The 20,334-nt window shown below is 38.2% G+C and overlaps 1 protein-coding gene across 14 annotated transcripts in view; it reads right to left on the reverse strand.

Moving 5' to 3' along the window:
* FLRT2 (fibronectin leucine rich transmembrane protein 2) overlaps window positions 1-20,334 on the reverse strand; it is a 148,452-nt gene that overhangs the window by 87,476 nt on the left and 40,642 nt on the right. Inside the window, exon 1 of one of the 14 annotated variants that reach the window (XM_075926756.1) lies at window positions 7,053-7,072. The exons of the other annotated variants lie outside the window; for them this stretch is intronic. The gene's annotated coding sequence lies outside the window, so the exon portion shown is untranslated. Of the gene's footprint in view, window positions 1-7,052; window positions 7,073-20,334 lie in introns of those variants that run through there. 14 annotated transcript variants of the gene reach the window in all.

Consider the following 20,334-nt stretch of genomic DNA (forward strand, 5'->3'; position numbering starts at 1 on the left):
CCCATCATCTCCCTAATCACTGATGCATCCTTTTTCCCAGCTCCACAGTGTTCATCTTTCATGACACAGACTGTGTCTTATACCCTGGAAAGTGCTCAGCACGTCAGAGCCTAGTGCAGTAGAAATAATAAATGCTTAGAGGATATCCCTCAAAGCTACCTTATTGTCCTCTTTCAAACTTTTCTTAAAAATCTGTCTTGCTAAGATACTACAAAAAATTGATAACAGTTAGACACCTTGTGTGCAGAGAACAGAGTCTCACAGTCTGTCATGCTGCCCGATATTGTTTCATTGTTTCCTTGAGTTTCCCCATCTATCTGCATCTATCTGTTATCTCTCATCTTTACTTAGCTCTCATCTCAAAGAGACAGCCCTTGCACCAAAGAGCTTACAAGCTATCACAATACTACATTCAGGACTACTATTTCAGTGGTACAGGATTAGACCCCAAAGGACTTACCCACTCCGGCAAGAAACCAGTTACCCAGAACCAATTTGTACGGAGATGCTTATATTTTCCTAAACCAGTCCTGATTGCATCTGTACCTTGCACATTATAAGTGAAAATGCAAGCAACAACCAAAAAGTTAAGAGATAAATCCACCCGTGTTTAGAACTATTAGCAGAGAATCTATTCTATTCTGTATATATCTATTCTGAATTCATCTGTCATATCCTAGAGTACAATAAGGTCATAATCAAGCCATGATCTCACCTCATATCTTTATCATGTACAGTAAATACAAGACTATTATGTACAGAACTGAATAACAGCAAGAAAAAAATCTAATTACATTCCTTTGGAGCCTACAATAGTCTGCATTACAGCAACTTGGACCTGTTTTTATATCAGCTGATAACAAAAGATAATTATGGAATAATACAGGTTACAACCCTCTGTCTATATAAATCCTGTATATGCTCATTCTCAATGCACATCTACAAATAAATGGACATTATGCTCTCCTAAATTGATTAAGAGTCTAAGATGATGATTTATTGCGTCTTTTGATATAAGTTATTTGGTTTTGAAACTGGAATTGGAAAATTCATGGCATAAGACCTATGCATTAAAGGCATTGATCGGAATATAAATGGAAACATTATTACAGAACCAGTGTACTTTGGTAATAAGCCTTATCCCATGTACCCATAGACAGTCTCTCTCTCTCTCTCTCTTTCTCTCTCTCCCTAAGTGTATGTGAGAGGAGAAGAAAGGTAAGAATGAAAAGAGTCCCATCCTTGATCTCTCCTTATCCTAAAGGAAATATCCCTTTCTAGATTTCATGACAATCTGCTGGGGACAGGAAAACATAAGGTATCTCCTTACAGATGCTGTAGACATAGTGAAGTCCATGGAGGCAGATTTTCTGCAAGCAAGGTAACAGTCCCACAGCAGTACTGAGACTATTATCAAAATGAATCAGCAGATTTAAGTAGATACTTCTGTCCCCAAATATCCCTTGTTTCACTCTTGTTTAATTGATTGGGACATTTTTGCTTCTACTTGCCAAGAAGCATTGACAATTTTTTCTCGTAAACACTTATAGAGCCTCCTGCTGGAGGAAATTTAAACTGGCATTGGGCTGGCACTGCAGCGGACACACTAGCATATTGTTAGAGCCATCTTAAGAACTGTTACTAATGATAAAATGTACTTAAGGAGACTTTAGACAGCACTTAAGGAGACTTTAGACTGCCAGTTAAGGGTTGGGTTTTTTGTTTTTATTGGGGGAGGGCGAGGGCTTTTTTTTTTTTTTTGCCTTCCCTCAATTATTTTTTTCTCCATTGAACTTACAAATTGCCACACAAATTATTTTTTTAAGAAATTTCTCAGAAAGACACAAGCTTCAGAATCCCTTCATTCAGAATAAAACAAAACAAAATATGATATTATCATTGACAGATGCTTTATCTTTTAAAATTCTGGCCATATTGATTCCCTGAAGTTGTCATCTGACAGCTGCCACTAGAGGGACCTATTCCAGCAGCAAACTTTTTTTCCCCACTGAAACAAAATAAAACAAATCTCACCCCAAAACTCTTTGGGAAAGGGGAATCCTATACAGAAAGGATGGGCTCTACCGCAACCGGATCCAGATTGTTAAAATTAAAAAGGTCATTAAACAAAGGGATGGGAGAAAGCCAACAGGTGAGGAAGAACACATGGTTCAGACAAACAGAGACTTCCCTTGGGTGAGGGTCTTTTAATAGAGAGTCTCTATGTTATAGTAATGAGGTAAGGATGGAAGATGGTAAAGTACTGGTAGGATCTGATGAAAAACAGTCAAATGAAAAAGCGTCCCATATGATGTAATTGCAGACAGCTAAAAAGTGACAAGCTTTTAAAGTGCACATGCTTGAAGTCTAAATAATAAGATGGGTGAATTTGATTGCCTTATATTAAATGAGGATATTAATATAATTGGCATCACAAAAACTTGGTGGAATGAGTATAATCAATTAGATACAGTGATACCTGGAGACAAAATATATCACAAGGACACAACAGGTTGTGCTGGTGGGGGATTGATACAAGACATGAATAGAGTTGCCAGATGGTTTCAACAAAAATACTGGACACACTTGACATTACATCACAATCTACATTACATCTTATTTAGAAAATACCGGACATTTATACTTTCTCAATTTGTTTCCTGAACAGAAAGCTCAAATACTGAACTGTCCAGTTCAAAACTGGACATCTGGCAACCCTACATGTGAAAGAAAGTGTAGGATCAAATGAAGTAAAAATTTTAAATAAACCAAATCATACTATAGAATCTCCATGGAAAATAATTCCATGCTCTCATAATAAGAAAATAGCAGTAGGGATATATTACCGATCACCTGACCAGGTTGGTGATAGTGACTGAAATACTCAGGGGAATTAGAGAGGTTATAAAAATACAAAACTCAGTTAAAGTGGCAGATTTCAGCTACTGAGCAGGTACATATTACCTCAGGACATGACACCGTAAGTGGCTGCTTTTTGGAGCAGCTAGTCCTGGAACTCAAAAAGGAAAAGCAATCTTGGTTTAGACCTAAGTGGAGAACAGGATCTGGTCCAAGAGGTGAATATAGCTAGGTCGCTTAGTAATAGTGACAATAATAAAATTAAATTTAATATCCCATGGTGGAGAAAACACCTATACCACCACCACCACCACTGTAATATTTCATTTCAGAAAGGGGAACTGCACAAAAATGAAGAGATTAGGTAGACAGTAATAAAAAGGTACAGTGTGAAAAGTGAAATCCCTGAAAGATGTCTGATCCCTGCAAGATGCCATAATTGAAGCTAAATTTAAATATATCCCTCAAATTAAAAAAAACCACATAATACAAGAACCATAAGAGTTTCACCATGGCTAAACAAAGTAAAAGGAGAATGAGAAACAAAGATACATCCAATTTAAATCCTAATGTGGAAAATAGAAAGAAGAATACACTCCGGCAAATGAAGTGCAAAAATATAATTTGAAGAACAGCTGATCAAAGACTCAAAAAATATGAGTCAAAAAAATTAAGTACATCAGAAACAGGATGGCTACTATACAACCAGAGAGGCCCTGAGATGATCAAGATGTAAAAGGAGCATTTATGGACCATAAGGCCATTGAAAAGAAAAGACATGAATTAGTTGCATTGGTCTTCACAGCTAAGGATGTGAGGGAGATTCCCAAACCTGTCCCAGACTGAGCGGACATAAGAGATTTTGGAACAAACTGATTAATTAAACAGTAATAAGTCACAAGAAACAGATGGTATTCACTCAAGAGCTCTGAAGGAACTTAAATGTGAAATTGCAGAACTACTAACTGTACTTTGTAATGTATCATTTGAATTAGCTACCGTACTACGTGACTGGAGAATAGCTAATGTGATGCCAATTTTTAAAAAGAGTTCCTGACAATTACAATTACAGACTAGCAAATCTGCCTTTGTTACCAGGTAAACTAGTTGAAATTATAGTACAGAACAAAGTTGTCAGACACTTAGATAAACATATTTTTTTTGTGGAAGCATCAACATAGTTTTTGTTAAGGGAACTCATTCTTCACCAATTTCTAGAATTCATTGAGAGGGTCAACAAGTATGTGGACAAGGGGGATCCATTGGATATAGTGTACTTAGATTTTCAGAAAGTCATTGATATGATCTTTCACCAAAGACTCATGCAAAGTATGCTGTAATGGGATAAGAGAGATGGATCTATCATAGATTGGCAACTGGTTTAAAAATAGGAAACAAAGGGTAGGAAAAAATGACCAGTTTTCAGAATGGAGGGAGGTAAATAGCGGTGTCCCCCAGGAGCATGTATTGGGACCAATCCTATTGAACATATTCATAAATGATCCGGAAAAAAAGGTGTAAACAATGAGGTGGCAAAATTTGCAGATGATTCAAAACTATTCAGGATATTTAAGTCTCAAGTATAGGTTGAAGAGCTACAACAGATTGTGACAAAATTGGGAAACTGAGGAACAAAATGGCAGATGAAATTCAATGTTGATTAGTGCAAAGTAACACACATTGTAAAAACATAATCCCAAATAGCCATATAAAATCATGGGGTATGAATTAGCTGTTACCACTCAAGAAAGATCTTCAAATCATTGTGGATAGTTCTCTGAAATCATTCTCTCAAGGAGCAGCAGCAGTTAAAAATAACAGAATGTTGGGAATCATTATGAAAGGGACAGATAATAAGACAGAAAATATCATATTGTCTCTATGTAAATCCATGCTATGCCCACACCTTGAATAATAAATTCAGATATGCTCTCCCAATCTCAAGAAAACATATACTGAAATGTGAAACGTTTCAGAAAAGGACAAGAAAAATGATCAGGAGTATGGGATGGATTCCATATGGAGTGAGATTAATAAAACTGGGACCTTTTAGCTTGGAAAAGAGATGAATAATGAAGAATTTGAAAGAAGTCTAGAAAATCATGACATATGAGAAAGTAAATGAGGATGTGTTATTTACTCTTTATAACACAAGTTCTAGGGGTCACCAAGGGTATGGCTACACAGCAGTATTATTTCAGAATAACTGATGTTATTCCAAAATAATATGGCGCGCATCTACACTACAAGCAATTATTTCGACATAATGTTAAAATAATGTTGAGCTAGAGGACTTCTTACTCTGACTCCTGTAACCCTCATTTTATGAGGAGTAAGGGAAGTCAGAGTAAGAGTGCTCGCTCAGACTTCCTGCTATATAGATAGCGCCGAAAGCCAAAATAAGCTATTTTGACTTAAGCTATGCAATTGATGTAGCTCAAGTTACATAGCTTATTTTGGCCTTAGCCCTGCTGTGTAGACATACCCCAACTGAATTAATAGGCAGCAGACTGAAAATAATCAAAAGAAAGTATTTTTTCATACAATGCATAGTCAATCTATGGAACTCCTTGCCAGAGGATGTGAAAGGCCAAGACTATAACAGCATTAAAAACAAAACTAGATAAATTCATGGAGGATAGGTCCATTAATGGCAATTAGTCAGGATGGGCAGGCCTGGTGTCCTTAACCTCAGTACCAGAATCTAGAAAAAGGCAACACAGGACAGACCTGATGATTTGTTCTGAGATGCCTGACATTGGCCACTGATGAAAGATACTGGACTAGATGGACCATTGGTCTGAGCCATTATGTTCTTATGTACATCTGTGAATTTTTTACTTCCTATTCCCTCTTGTTTCTTCCCTCTCCCAGCCTACTTACTGACTGTTAGCCAAAATGTCTAGAAATGTTAACTTTGAGGAATTGTTCCAGATCAGGCAATCAGGTATAATCTACGTGATGGACTATTAGAACTATTCAGAAAAAAATGTTAAAACAGTTTTCCATTGTAAAATGATGTTTCAATAAAACCTTTCTGCATGAAATGGGACTGATTTCAATGAACATTTGTTTGGAAAAAAAATGGAAAACAAGTGCCAAAAATGTCAAAACATCTTGTTTTGATTTTTCATTTTGAAAGAACTTTATTTGAACTGGATACAATTTTGTATTTTTAAAAATAAAAAGATTGGTGCAGGGGTTTACTGATATGAAACATTTGGACCCAAAACAATATGGTTTTTCATTTCTATTTTGCATTGTTTTGATGAAAGATATATTTTCGTTGATGGGAGATAATTTTCACGATACAGAAAATTCATTTTCTGACCAGTTTTATAGATAACCCATTTGACCAATAAAATGATTTTTAATATTGTAAATACATACTAAGTACAATTTTGTTTTTATTCATTTATCTTTTTCCAGCCTCTATGCCCAGGAGAGCATTTTCTGTAGAAAAAAATATAGTTTCACTATGTATGTTTTCCTGTCTGTGTGCTTGGGTTGTGTCTGTGTGTGTTTGAGGGGAGTAGGAATATGATAGATTTGGGGACCTTTGAACAATTTGTTTCCCTAGGGAGATTGTGGAATCTCCATCACTGGAGATATTTAAGAGCAAGTTAAATAGACATCTATCAGGGAGATAGTGCTTGGTTCTGCCAGGAGAACAAGGGGACTGGACTTGATGATCTCTTGAGGTCCCTTCCAATTCTAGTATTCTATGATTCTATGATTCAGTTTGCATTCCTGATGGAGATGCGGTACATCAGCATTTCTCCTTTTTCCCAAGTGGTAGGAAATTATGACAATCCAACAGAGAGGACCAGTGAGTCCATAGCTGTGTGCTGAAGCAGGAGCAGGAGCTAAGCTAGAAAGGGGTAAGATGAAAGAGAAAGTTCAAAGTGGACCCAAATCCTCCAGACACTATGCAGTGACACATTTCCAATTCTCTCTCTTTCTCAAGCACATACACAGATTCTTTGAATTTTGGAAATTTTCATTGGACCATCCCTGAACACCTTTACATAGTGAAAAATATCATTAAATATTGAAGACAAGGCATATGGCCTACAATGAGCAGCATTAATGGGCATTGACCTAATGTCCAGCCCAATTTCTTTTAAATCTCCTTCAAATCTTATTCACTCTCAAATAAATTCCTATGTATACAAACAAACCTTACATCATACCTTAAAGATCAACAGCCTGAAGTCCTAGAAGAGACATAAGGGGAGTGAGTTCTAAATCTGAAAAATCCTGTACCAAGAAATTCCTGCCTGCAGTCTCTTGAGTTCAAATCTAGAGACTGTCAACAGGTGCTAGCTACCTCAGCAGATCTCAATTGTCAAAGCAGAGAGAAATGCAGTGAGGACATAGTCCATGCATCACTTTTCACATTAAAACTACTTAGAAGCCCATATGAAGTCAATGTAGCATATCAAGCACAGCTGTAATGTCGTTGATACTGCTAAGTAATGGGCTACCTTGTTTTGCACTAGTTGCAGCTTGGGCATCGTCTTCAGTGGCAGTCCCAAGTCTGTGATGGCTCAGGCAGCCTTTTATGTGGAAATGTCTATATTTTCAGTATAATACTTCTGGGTGCAGCTCCCTTTGCTGGCCTTTCTCCAGATTTTCCTTTTTTTATATATATAATCTATATTTTTGTTAATTTCTAAGGTGCTGCAGGACCATTAAGTGTTTTTTAAGTTTCTTCAGATTGTCACCTCCATGTTATCTTCACTCAGCATGCAGAGAGGAACAGATGATCACCTCCAGGACATATATTAAATGTAGATCCACTTTTTGTAGGATAATACTATTTAACAGACCAGTTGGTATCTCTATTAAGCTTTCCCCAAGGCCAGGTTTTTCAGACTCTTCCTCACTTTAACCCTGTACACTTTGTGTGTGTTGAAGAGATTAACTTGGTGATTTATGTGACACAAATATTTCACCTCAGAAGATTTGATTTTGTATCTGGATTCCATCATAAATTTAATAGTTTTGATAGGCCTCACCTTAGCTTCTTGCCTGGCAGTTTCCACACAGCTGAAATTTAAAATTAGGCTATCGGGAGGGAGGGAGAGGATGATGATGGATCTCTGGAATGAGAATGTGTGCAAGTGGGAGTTGGAGAAAAAATGAAGTTCACACACAGAACTGGTTAATATTTTCTGTGAAATGTATTTTCATTGAAATACACTGTTAACTCAAACTGAATTGTTTCACAGAAACATACCTATTTTAATAAAGTTTTGAGTGGATGTTGATCCAGGAATTTCTGGTCACTTCTGACCACACAGAGACAGAAATAAAAGACATGTCCTTTTTTGTTTGAAAATCAGCATTTTGATACAAGTTCATGTCATGGAAATGTTCAAAAGGTTTTGATTTCATTCCAATATTGAACAACAAATTTAAAAATTCAAAAGTTGTTGCAAAATGCAGCTGTCACCTTCTAGCCAGCTCTATTTGAATGGCAAGAGAATAAAAGTGAGTCCCTTTGTTTGCTTTCTTGATCCTTCTCCAGAGAGCTTAGATCTTTCTATGACAAAAACTTGGCATGCCTGTTTGGTAAAACTAATAACACCAAATTAATTAAAAGAATCCCCCTCTCTGAACATAGACACACTGTACTGCATTTAGCATAATTAATTTTGTACTGAGAAAAAGGAAGGCAACCTGATGTTTCTTTGCAAGCAAATTGGTCTCTACCTATAAATTATTCTACACAGGGAAGTAACAAGTTTGCTTTTATCTAGAGATATGTGGACAGCCTGTCCAAAAAAAAAAAGAAAAAAAAATCAGTGGATAATTTTGAAAAAGCTGCTTTTAATTCCCTAAGGATGCATCTACACAGCAGGGCTTAACTTGAAATAAGCCACACAAATTGAGCTACGCAAATTGCATAGTTTATTTTGAAATTGAAATTGGGAGTATCTACACAACACTTATTTTGAAATAGAGCACTCTTCCTCCAACTTCCCTTACTCCTCGTACAATGAGGGTTACATGAGTCGGAGTAAGAAGTCTTCCAGCTTGACAGTATTTTGACGCTATTTTAAAATAACTGCATGCTGTATAGATGCAGACTAAGTTACTTTGAAATAATGCGAATTATTTTGAAATAATGTTACTGTGTAGAAATACCCCAAGTGACTAAACATTGCTTTTGTGGGAGCAATATCTTGTCACATTTTAAATGTGTGGTATGGTGTGCTACATCATTGGTGAGTTTCTGTGTTGTGTCATATTAGCATGGTTTATCATCATTCTTTCTTATCTTCCTTATGACAAAGTGTATAATCTGACCACACTACAACCTCTATGACAGTGTGTCTCAATCACTGTTTCCTGAATTCTTGACACTGTTTAAGAAGGCAGCAAGCCAATCTCTGGTATCAAAAAGTTTGAGAAACACTGGACTAGAACACCTTTATATGAATAAAGATGTAAGCATCAACTACACATGTACACTACCATCCCAGTCAAATGCAGCCCACCACTTCTCCTTTCCATATTTGAAACACAGCTCCCTCCCAGCTTTCTGCACCACTCCATAAAAACTGCTGAGGAGTAATTAAGAAAAAATAGTATTTCCTGCACCCTAACTGAGAGGAGCCCATCATCACTGATGCTCTAAATATTTATGGGCTCACTGAAGGGAAGGTGTTCCCCAGGTAATGCCTGGATCTTACTGCATGTTACACAGGCAACTGTGAATTTCTTGAAAGAAAGACATTGATGAGTTTTTTTAAATCATTATAATGAGATAATCTGTTAGCAAAAAGGGGGGAGGTCTTAAAAAGATGGATGAAGAATGTATAATTAAGTCTTTGCAATCCCTACTAACCTCTGAGTAACTGAATTATTCATCAGCTGTACAATAGCTCAGCACCAACGGAGGCTAGAAAAGATTTGGCTTTGTAATGTTTTCCTAGTGACTCTGAAATAATTCTTCAAATCCTCAGGGTGAAAAGTGCAATACTTGCATTGTTCTAGGAACAAACAAACAATGCCAAGCACAATGAAGTCCTGTTCCACAACTGGGGCTTCTAGGCACTCTCACATCACTAATCATAAATAACAAACCACATTTCCAATCCCAGTTTACAGACTCAAGAGTGCCTCACACATTCAGTAGCATTCTCATACAACCTACTTTGTTTGTGGACTCTCCTTGCAGCTATAACATTCACTAGAATATCTGTGGTAAGGAACCACCAAAGAGATAGTTGATGTGAATCACTTTAATCATTTTGATTAATATTCACTGTTTAAAGAGGATACTTGTAGCTTGTCTGAAAACTTATTAACTTTTTTTAAACTTCCAGTTAATTTAGTCGGTTTAGTATTTTTCCCCATATTTTCATCTGTCTCAGCATTTTCCCATTTTAGTTAAGTCCCAAATGCTTTGAGAAGGATTAAATTTACTCTGTATGTTGTTACCTATTTATGACAATGGGTGTCTCCTACATCCTTCTTTCAGGATTCGTGGCCAAATCCATGCCCTCCCTCCAATATGTAGATTAAAAGTAATGATATAGAATCAAATAAAACTGAAGTGAAGACTTGTCCTTACATCACTTGCTCAGTGTACTGAGCTAACTAAAGACCTTTACAAATTTGTTCTGTGATTTACTCAGTCACAAAGAAAATCTTCCTGGGAATAATAGGAACTGAACCAAAGACTCCTGACTCCCATTGGTTTGTATGGACATTAGGTGCCTAAATACCTTCACAGATCTGGTCATTAATCTTGCTATGCCTCAGTTCCCCATTGGTCAAAGGGGCTAATTACACTTCATTTCTCTCAACTTTTGCTTTGACTTGTCTATGCAAATGGTAAGATCTTTGGGTAGGAACTGCGTCTTCCTATGTGTATGTACAGTGCTTAGCACAGTGGGGCCCAGATCTCAGCTATAAGTACAAATAATAGCAGTACACACAATAAACCCAAAGAAGAAGAAAGTACAAGAAGGCCAGTATAAGTTTGTTCCCTACAGTACATTCTCCAGGCCTGCTGAGAGGGGAGGAAAAGGGAGCGGTTGCCTCTAGGCCCTGTGATTCAAAATGGCCTCGGACTCCTAGTCGCTGCTGCTGACGCAGCTTCCGGAAGAGTGGTAGGCCAGTTATATTGCCGTCAGAGCACATTGTGAAACACTTTGAGTGGTCTGCGGGTTTCGTGTGGAGGGGCAGCATGGCACATTCCAGACAGCACTGGGGCTGGCTGCTCCAGCCCCACTCTTTCTGCCTGAGGCCCCACCCCTTTTGGGAGAATGGAGCCAGCCTCCCCAGGATCTGCCAAGTCTGTTAGCCTCACTAATATTCTCCATTATTTTGCCAAATCTAGTTTATAATTTTGTAAATGGTATGGCAAGATGCATTTCTGGACATTATAGCAGAGTGTATATGATAACAGCAATAACTATGAAATTATCCAATTCTTGTGGGTATATCTACACTGCCATTGGTGATGTGATTGCAGTACATGTAGACATCCCCAAGATAGCTCTATTTTAGCTAGCTCAGGTACCATTAGCATTGAATTGTGCCAGTTTTCATCATGGGCTAGCTGCCTGAGTACATATCTAGGGTACAGCAGTGTACAGTTGCTGCATGGTCATTTCTATTGGTACCCAAGCTAGCTAAATGAAAGCTAGTGCACGTATATCTGCATATGCCTCATTCCCCTCCAAACATCCCGACACATTCTATAAGGCTGCCAGCTGCATTCAGTGATGGGAAGGTCACTGCTGTCCATACAGATTTCCATATAGGCATCTAACAGCAAAATTAGTCTTTGCTATTCAATTGCAAACTTTTAATCTATCCTTATGTTTCTCCAATAACAATTCTGAAATTGCTTGCCCCACCAGGTACATCTCATTTCCAAAGCCTCACAGTCTGCTCACTGAATGAATCCTGACAGAGACAGAAAATGCAGAAAGCAATTCAACTTTGTTTTTCCACTCCTCTCCTTGCCAGCTACATTTGGTTGTATTAGTGAGATCAAAATTGCCTTTGGTCCCACAAATGGCACCATAGATTAGCAAAGTGCTGCAAGAAGCACTCAGGGGACTGCTCAGCAACAAGTGCTGCACAATGGAGATCTGTACACCATTTACACTCTCTTTTACATGGGAGCTAAGTGATTCATAGGGCTTATATTGGCCTTGGGCTCAAGAGTCAATTCCTGCCTGCATGTACTAAAGCATTCCAGGAAAATGTCTCACTGGTTTTATCCACATTCTTAGGTTCTAACTGATTTCCATGTCTGGTGCTGGGAGGGAATTTTCCCCCAGATCAGATAGGCAAAAACCCTGAGAGGCTTTTGCCTTGTTCTGAAATATGGGGTATGAAGAATTTGCAGGATTCAATTAACACAAATTGGGGAATCTCTGTAGCTTGAACTCTTTAAATCAAAACTTAAAGACTTCAGCAACTTAGCTTCAGGTTATGGGACTATAGCAGGAATGAGTGGATGAGGTTATGTGGCTCGAAATATGCAGGAGATCAAACTGATTGTGATGGTCCTTTTTGACCCTAAAGCCTATAAGTACAAAAACTACACAGAAAGAACAAATACTGGGGAAAATATTACCTGAATGTGCTCTCTCTCTCTCTCTCTCTCTGGGTGTGTCTAGACTATACCTCTCTGTCGACAGAGAGATGTAGATTAGGCACATTGAAATTGCTAATGAAGCAGAGATATAAATATCTCATGCCTCATTAGCATAAACATAGCCACCGCTTTTTTTCAAAATGGAGGTTTTTTTGAAAAAACAGAAGTCTAAACATAGATCTGTTGAAAATAAAGCTTTTTTCGACAGATCCTGTAAACCTCATTTTTTGACAAATACAGGATCTGTCAAAAAAGGCTTTATTTCAACAGATCTGTGTCTAGACTGCTGGGTTGTTTTTTTTTTTTTTAAAAAGTGGTGGCCATGTTTATGGTAATGAGGCACGGGATATTTAAATCCCTGCTTCATTAGCAATTTCAATGTGCTTGATTTGCATCCCTCTGTCGACAGAGGGATGCTGTCTAGACGTAGCCACTCTCTCTTTCTCTCTCTCTTTGTCCATGTCTATCACACACACACACACAACTCTTCAGTTTGGACTTGTTTCAAATTTGGGTAAGAAGTTCCATTTCTGTTTTATCTTATCTGTAGCTGCATTCAGCTCAGAAGGTAGCAGTACAATAACAAAGGACAAAAAGTAAATAATTGCAATAGTTCAACAGAGTAAAAAAAATATATCCTGGCTCCAAAGAACTTGAATTGGCCCTATCCAGTGCAATGGTGTTTGTTTATGTACAGTATTATTATAAAAATCCTTTCCTTGCTTGCTGAATCAAAATGAACCATATTTCCTAATTCTATGCTTCCTGAGAGATACTGCCAAATCCAAACACAAGCTAAAACTGACCCACCCCTGCAGCAGTTATCTTCAAGGCTTTCAAATCTCTGGGGAGATGTTGCCCTCGTATGTGCCACTGAAGCAGAAAACCTTCTTGTATCCAAGAGGGGGAAAAAAATCTGTTTTCATATTCAATGCAAATATTTTAAACTTTTTTTTTAAATCCATTTTACTCAAATCCTCTGCTGAGTGATTACAGTGGGGAGGAATATTTCTCTCTCTCTCTCTCTCTCTCTCTCTAGATGTAGGTACATACTGAAAAATACTTTCAGGGAATAATCACTGTGTCTCAGTGAATTCCTTTGCTTGGGCTAATCCTTTTTTAGAATCCCTTTCTATGAACATTTGATTGATAGACTTATGCTGCCATGACGAACAATAATTTTAGAGTGGCTTGCAAAGTGAATTTTAAATTCACAAAGTGCACATGAGATGAGCATGCTGCTATTTTGATCAACACCAAAAAATGAACATGGGATAACATTCTATAGCTCTAGTTAATGAAGCAGGCCGTGTAGTAGGGGCTGTAACAGATCCATATCCTCTGTGAATTGGGCAACGTAACATTCATTGACCAATGGCTTACTCTTCTTCCAGTCAAGGACAAGATACTACAGCATGTGGCTTATCTGATGAATCACAGCTAGCTGGCACCACTTGTATTCTGAATAGTTTTGGGTTTCAAGTAACTCTTAATGAACACAGACACAAAAAAATTAAACCAAAAATTGTTCAAATGAAGAATAAACGTAAGGTGATGGTGAGGGGGAAGGTCACCAATAAGGGTACGTCTAGACTACCGGGTTTTGTCGACAGAAGTTTTGTCAACAGTATCTGTCGACAAAACTTCTGTCGACAAAGAGCGTCCAGACACATTGAGTTCTGTCGACAAAGCAAGCTGCTTTGTCGACAGAACCCTGTAGTCTAGACGCAACCCTACAGGCAATAACACCTTCTGTCAACAGAGTTCTGTCGACAGAAGGTGTTATGCCTCGTAAAATGAGGTATACCAGCGTCGACAAAACTGCTGAGTTCTGTCGACGTTATGTCGACAGAACTCAGCGGTAGTGTAGACGCTGGTATAGTTTTGTCGACAAAAGTCCACTTTTGTCGACAAAACTCAGTAGTCTAGACACACCCTAAAAGAGAGGTTACAGTTTCTGAGGCCACGTGTTTCTGATGAAAAAATAAAATTATGAAGCAAAAATGTTACGGAAGCTTACTAGTGCTACTTTGAGTTCTGAGTCCATAAATAGCTACTTCGTAATTTAGCTTTGGTGGATTGAAAACAGTGTAGAATGAAGCACTGCCCATGGGGAGAATTGTAACTTATTATCATTATCTGAAGTCATGTCTTTAATGGCTCTCTTAGTAAAAAAGAACCCAAGCTATGAAGCTTAAGTATGGATCAGAATTCTCTTGAAATTAAGAAGTCTTTGAATTTGGAGTTTGGGTTTGAACACATTTATAATTTTCAGTCTCTGAAATCTTTCCTGAAACAACATGAAACTCTTTTTTCACCCCCTAATTCACTTTCCTTTTCCTTCAGTTTCCTTTCCAAACTTTGGAGAGAGTAAAATCACTCACTCTGTCAATGAATACAGCTTCTGCCCATGAATAGGTTAGTTTATGTGTTTCATTTTTCAACTAGATGGAAGATTCTCACAGGCTGGAGATAGTTCATCTGTAAGCACTACTACTTTCTTATTTCCCCGGAGCTTAGACTTCTTAAAGGAACCTCATTTCTGACTGAAGCGTGGGGTTTTCAACTATTGTCCTTGCACACAACTTGTTGCTCAGAGGAAGGCCAGAAAAAAGGTTCTTTCCAACTTTGATTATTTTGCCAACCAAAATTCAGAGGAATCGGAAGGACTATAAAACAAAACAAAACAAAACAAAACAAAAAACAGATGATACACTGCCTTGCATCTGCTGATCCAATATTCAATTTCATGTCATTATTTCTAGTCATATCCCATGGATCACTCTAATAATTCTTCTCCTTCCTCGGTGACTAAAGCCTTCACATTTTAATACATTCTTTGCCATATTTTAGCCAAGCTGTAACTTCTTCATTCTTTTATGTCTCTCTTGACAGATCAATTGCATCAGCCCCTTAAATCTATTTTGTCACTCTTCTCTGAAATACTTCTAATTAATCACTAGCTTTCTTCTGTACAGGTCACCAGAACCTCAGGCTTTGCTAGGCAATAAATAGAGAGCAAAAATGCTTATTAGTATCCTCCCTCCACACACATACACACCCCGCAAAAAGAAAAATGTATGTGGTCAGAAATGAGGATTCCCCTCTCTTCTACTTCAAATTCCTTAAGAACAAAACCACAAGTTTCTTTTTAGTGACTGCAATACACTTCAAAGATGATCCAATTGATAATGGTAACTAAATCACAATGCCTTACAAACTGTCTCGTCACTAAAAAAATAAGTGCATTTGGGGTAATAGTAAGGGTAATAGTAATAGGCCATTGTTTTTCCTCTAGATCACCTTTTTAAACCTAGTCAGGATCAGTCATATCCAATTGGAAGTCATTAGAAATGGTAATTTGGGGCCTGTATAAAATGAGCTAGTGGTTTCAGTCTGTTTATGGCTTAAAAGTAGGACACTGGGTAAGGCATGGGACTGAGACTTTGAAGATATGAGTTACATTCTTGCCACTGCCTGGCTGGGTATCCTTGAGTGAGTCTCTGTGTTTCAGTTTTCTGACTTGTAAAATGCATATAATTATATGGACATTCTTGGTGAAGAATGGTGAGCTCTCTTGATGAAACACACTCCATAAAAGGGACAGTTTTGTTTTAATGAGAAGACTGAGAATAAAAATATCAGACTTCTCATGCTTGTTCTACCACTGGCTATAGTACTGAGCAAGTAACTTTGGGATCATTTGTGGTTGTCCCCCAGTGTAGCTGCACAAAGTGGGGATGGGCAGGCAGGGGACACTTGCCCCTTTAACACGCCTCTGAGTGTTAAAGACACAATTCATCCTCCAGATTCTGTTGAGAGCACTGATGGCTTTCCTCTGACAACTCCTAAGGTGGAAGTGGGCTCAAACAGAGGAAGGAGATGACCTCAAAGAAAAAGCACATCCTGCTAAGAAGCGATGTAAGGAGCATATTCCCCCTAATCACTAGGAACCCCTAAGTGATATTTTCTTATCTAAATATTCATTTTGCTTTCTGAGGGGCAATCTTCCCAGGTGGATAGAGACCTGAGTTTTGTTTATATTATTACTAGCTCTTCAGGGAGGGCAGCAGAACGTTTCTTACTATGTTAAACACAATGTGATCCAATCTTAGTTGGAGTCTCTAGCTACTGTCATACAAATAGTAATATAAGACCAATTTTATAGCTTTCCACTGCAACCATGAAAGTTATATTTTAATTAAAAACACAGAAAGCTGAATAGTTCCTCTATTCACATGACTCCGTGAACTGGAGCTTTTATAAAAGTGTCAAATATCACCAGATTCACAATAAAATCATGGGACTGGCAACAATGCAAGAAAGAAATTGCAATCAGCCATAAAACCAGTGATGTCTCCTAAGCTCAATGTGAACATTAAGTAAATGTAACCGATCAATCCAATTATCCCTCTTGTCTCCTCACTGGAATATTTATGAAAACTCTATCCCCCTAAGCATAATGAAAGGTGAAATGAAGCCAAGCACCTAAAAACATCCCCTATTAAGCTACATGGGTAGTCTATCCCAGATATTTCACTACAAGGGTGATGAAACAAGATACAATATCCTTTGCTGGCTGGTATTCAGAAAGGGAAAGCCCACATTTAAAAAGATGATGCTTATATCAGTATCATGATCCAAACACAGCCCTTTCATTTCTGGGTGAATTTCTTCGTGTTTTTTCTCCCTTCTTGGGGATGAAGAAAGGTTAAAATCAGGACCCTAAGTTTCACCACCTAAAACTTGCACAAGCATCACACTGCACAGGCATTCACAGGAAATGGTTTGAGATTTAACATAAAGTTGACAGATTTACCTAAGTAAGTGCCCACTGCTATGTACACGGTCAGGATTGATGGGCTCAGTATTTGGAGTTTCAATACAAATAATACACCTCTATAGTGTTTATAGCTAGATGGCTATCACCAGAGGACTGACAAAGTATCTTAGTTGTGGGGAACCATTAAAGGGTGTCATATCAGTGGGTACGTCTAAACTACATGGCTCCGTCGATGGAGCCATGTAGATTTGTTGTTTTGGCAAAGGCAAATGAAGCTGCGATTTAAATGATCGCGGCTTCATTTACATTTACATGCTGCCGAGCTGAGCCGACAAACAGCTGATCAGCTGTTTGTCCACTCAGCGCGCTAGTCTGGACGCTCCCCTGCCGACATCAAAGCCATTTGTCGGCAGCCCCGGTAAACCTCATCCCACGAGGAATAATGGGGCTGCCGACAAAGGGTTTTGATGTCGGCAGGGGAGCGTCCAGACTAGCGCGCTGAGCGGACAAACAGCTGATCAGCTGTTTGTCGGCTCAGCGCAGCAGCCATGTAAATGTAAATGAAGCCGTGATCATTTAAATCGCAGCTTCATTTGCCTTTTCCTATGTGTCTAATCTACATGCCTCTGACAACAGAGGCATGTAGTCTAGACACAGCCAGTGTGATGACGAGTGACACATTTTTCCTGCAGTGAATCCCACATGGAACTTTGGCTGTATCTAGATTACACCTCTTTGTCAACAGAGAGATGTAGATTAGGCACATCAAAATTTCTAATGAAGCAGGGATTTAAATATCCCATGCTTCATTAGCATAAACATGGCCGCTGCTTTTTTCGAAATGGAACTTTTTTAAAAAAAACCCGGCAGTCTAGACATGGATCTGTTGAAAATAAACCCTTTTTTGACAGATCCTGTGATGCTCATTTTTAGAGGAATGCAGGATCTGTCGAAAAAGTGTTTACTTTCGACAGATCCGCGTCTAGACTGCCATTTTTTCCAAAAAAGCTCCATTTCGAAAAAAAGCAACCATGTTTATGCTAATGAGGCACAGGATATTTAAATCCCTGCTTCATTAGCAATTTCGGCGTGCCTAATCTACATCTCTCTGTTGACAGAGAGGTGTAGTTTAGACGTACCCTTACATTTTTTTGCTGAGGACAAAGGCCCATGCTTCAGTGGGATTTTTGTTCTAACATTTAACTATTTCTTACAACACCACAGTGAGATATTGTTAGCTTCATTTTTCAAGAGAGAGAAGCTGATTGTGTGGTTGTGGATTAGGATCCAAATACAACCACCATACAAAGCATACAGGAGCTGTAGAATCCCCAAAGCATGCCCAGGGAGAATTGTAAGACAGCTTTAGCTACTGTACAAGCTCCTTTTGTTCCCTAGGATATAGGTTATACTGTGTGTGGAGCCATGGGTTATAGGGCGATAATGATGCTGTTTTGAGTAGGGCTGTCCATAGGCCACTTAAATTGGGCTGTCTCCACACACAAAGCATTTTCAACCCCTGGAGCAGCCCATAATCAGGAGGGCTCAAAAAGGGGTGTAATCCACCTTTGCTTCTATAAAGTTGGTTCTGTGCTTCTCAGAAACAGCCCAAAAGCTGTCCCACATCATTAAAGGGACTTGCTCAAAGTCTCAAAATGAGTCACTAGCAGAACCAGGATTAAAAGGCACGAGTTCCCATCCTCAAACCCTATGTTAAATCAACTAAACCGCATTTCCTCTCTGCTTAATCATCTCCTTTTGAAAACTTGGTTCTTAATGGCCTAAGCTGTGAGTACTTCAGATTTGTAGCTTTTCTTCCTTCAGTCTCTGGTGCCAACCACAGAGAGAGTCATTCAATGCAAGTGTAAGACAGAGGCTTGGAGTCACAGCAGGAAATTCAACTCAGTGAAAGTGCTTGCAGAAATTCTTCTGTTTATTGGAAGTGTGAAAATGGACTGTGTGATTTACAAAGTTACAGTGAAATGAATGCACTACTTCCTTTGAGCTGTGATTATGATAGCCTGGAAATTACAGTATTGTGTCATGGAACAATGCATGCACACACACCTCTAAGAGTCAGTGTCTGTCTGACATTTTTGTTTTAAGTACCTGTTATTGGAGTTTTCATACTGCTTTCACCTTGTTGTCTCTGAAAGTGTGTGACAAAAACACATTGAAAATTTGCACCTGTCACTTCTCTGGTATGCAGGGAGAATCTGTATTTGTGGGATTTTGAGTGGAATTGTGAAACCAAAGCCAAAAAGAACTTCCTGATTCCATGACAAAAATGGGCAGTGATTGGAAAGTCTTGGATGTTGAGTTCACAGGGTATGTCAATACTACAAAGAAGATCAAAGCTGCTGCTGTCAATCTTCCAGGGTTCAAATTAGTGGATGTAGTGAAGATAGCTAATTAGAACTGAGAGGGGCACTCCAGTCAACACCGAAAGTTCTGCTATCACAAAGAGTAAGGGTAGTTGTGGAAGTAAAGAAGTTTACAATCTTTACTACACCCAGTCTGTAAGTGCAGTCAGAAATTGGAGATATTGTAACATGTATCAGTAGACAACATGCAGACATTTTTCTATAGTAACAATATGTCTTGTGCGCACTGTAAATAATACCAGGATGCTAGAACTTCAGTTTAGTTCAGGTACCTTTCCAAATTTTGCTCAGATCTCTTAAATCTAAAAGAATGTGGCTGGAAAACTTGTGTCTAGAATACATTTTGTTTTAAGAGCTCTGATTCCAATATGGCCAGAAATATGAAAACAACAGTCTTCCTTAACATCAAAACTGAACAAATATACTCTAATAGCTTGTGGAAAATTTTCTCTTCTTCTTCTGTTCATGGAATGCTTATGATTCAATATATGATTTTTTTAAGAGTTATTCCATTACATCTTCTGTGAATTACTTATCACTATATATCTGATTATACTAAACTCTGTTGCTTACTTGTGATTCATCATGGTAGTTATGTGGAAAAGTTCTGTTCCCTTATTCAATCTCTATAATTCCTATATCAAATTTCTGGTGCAAATGTTCATAGAAAGAAAATTTAA

This window comes from Pelodiscus sinensis, chromosome 4 (genome assembly GCF_049634645.1).
Source record: "Pelodiscus sinensis isolate JC-2024 chromosome 4, ASM4963464v1, whole genome shotgun sequence".
NCBI classification, from domain to species: Eukaryota; Metazoa; Chordata; order Testudines; family Trionychidae; genus Pelodiscus; species Pelodiscus sinensis.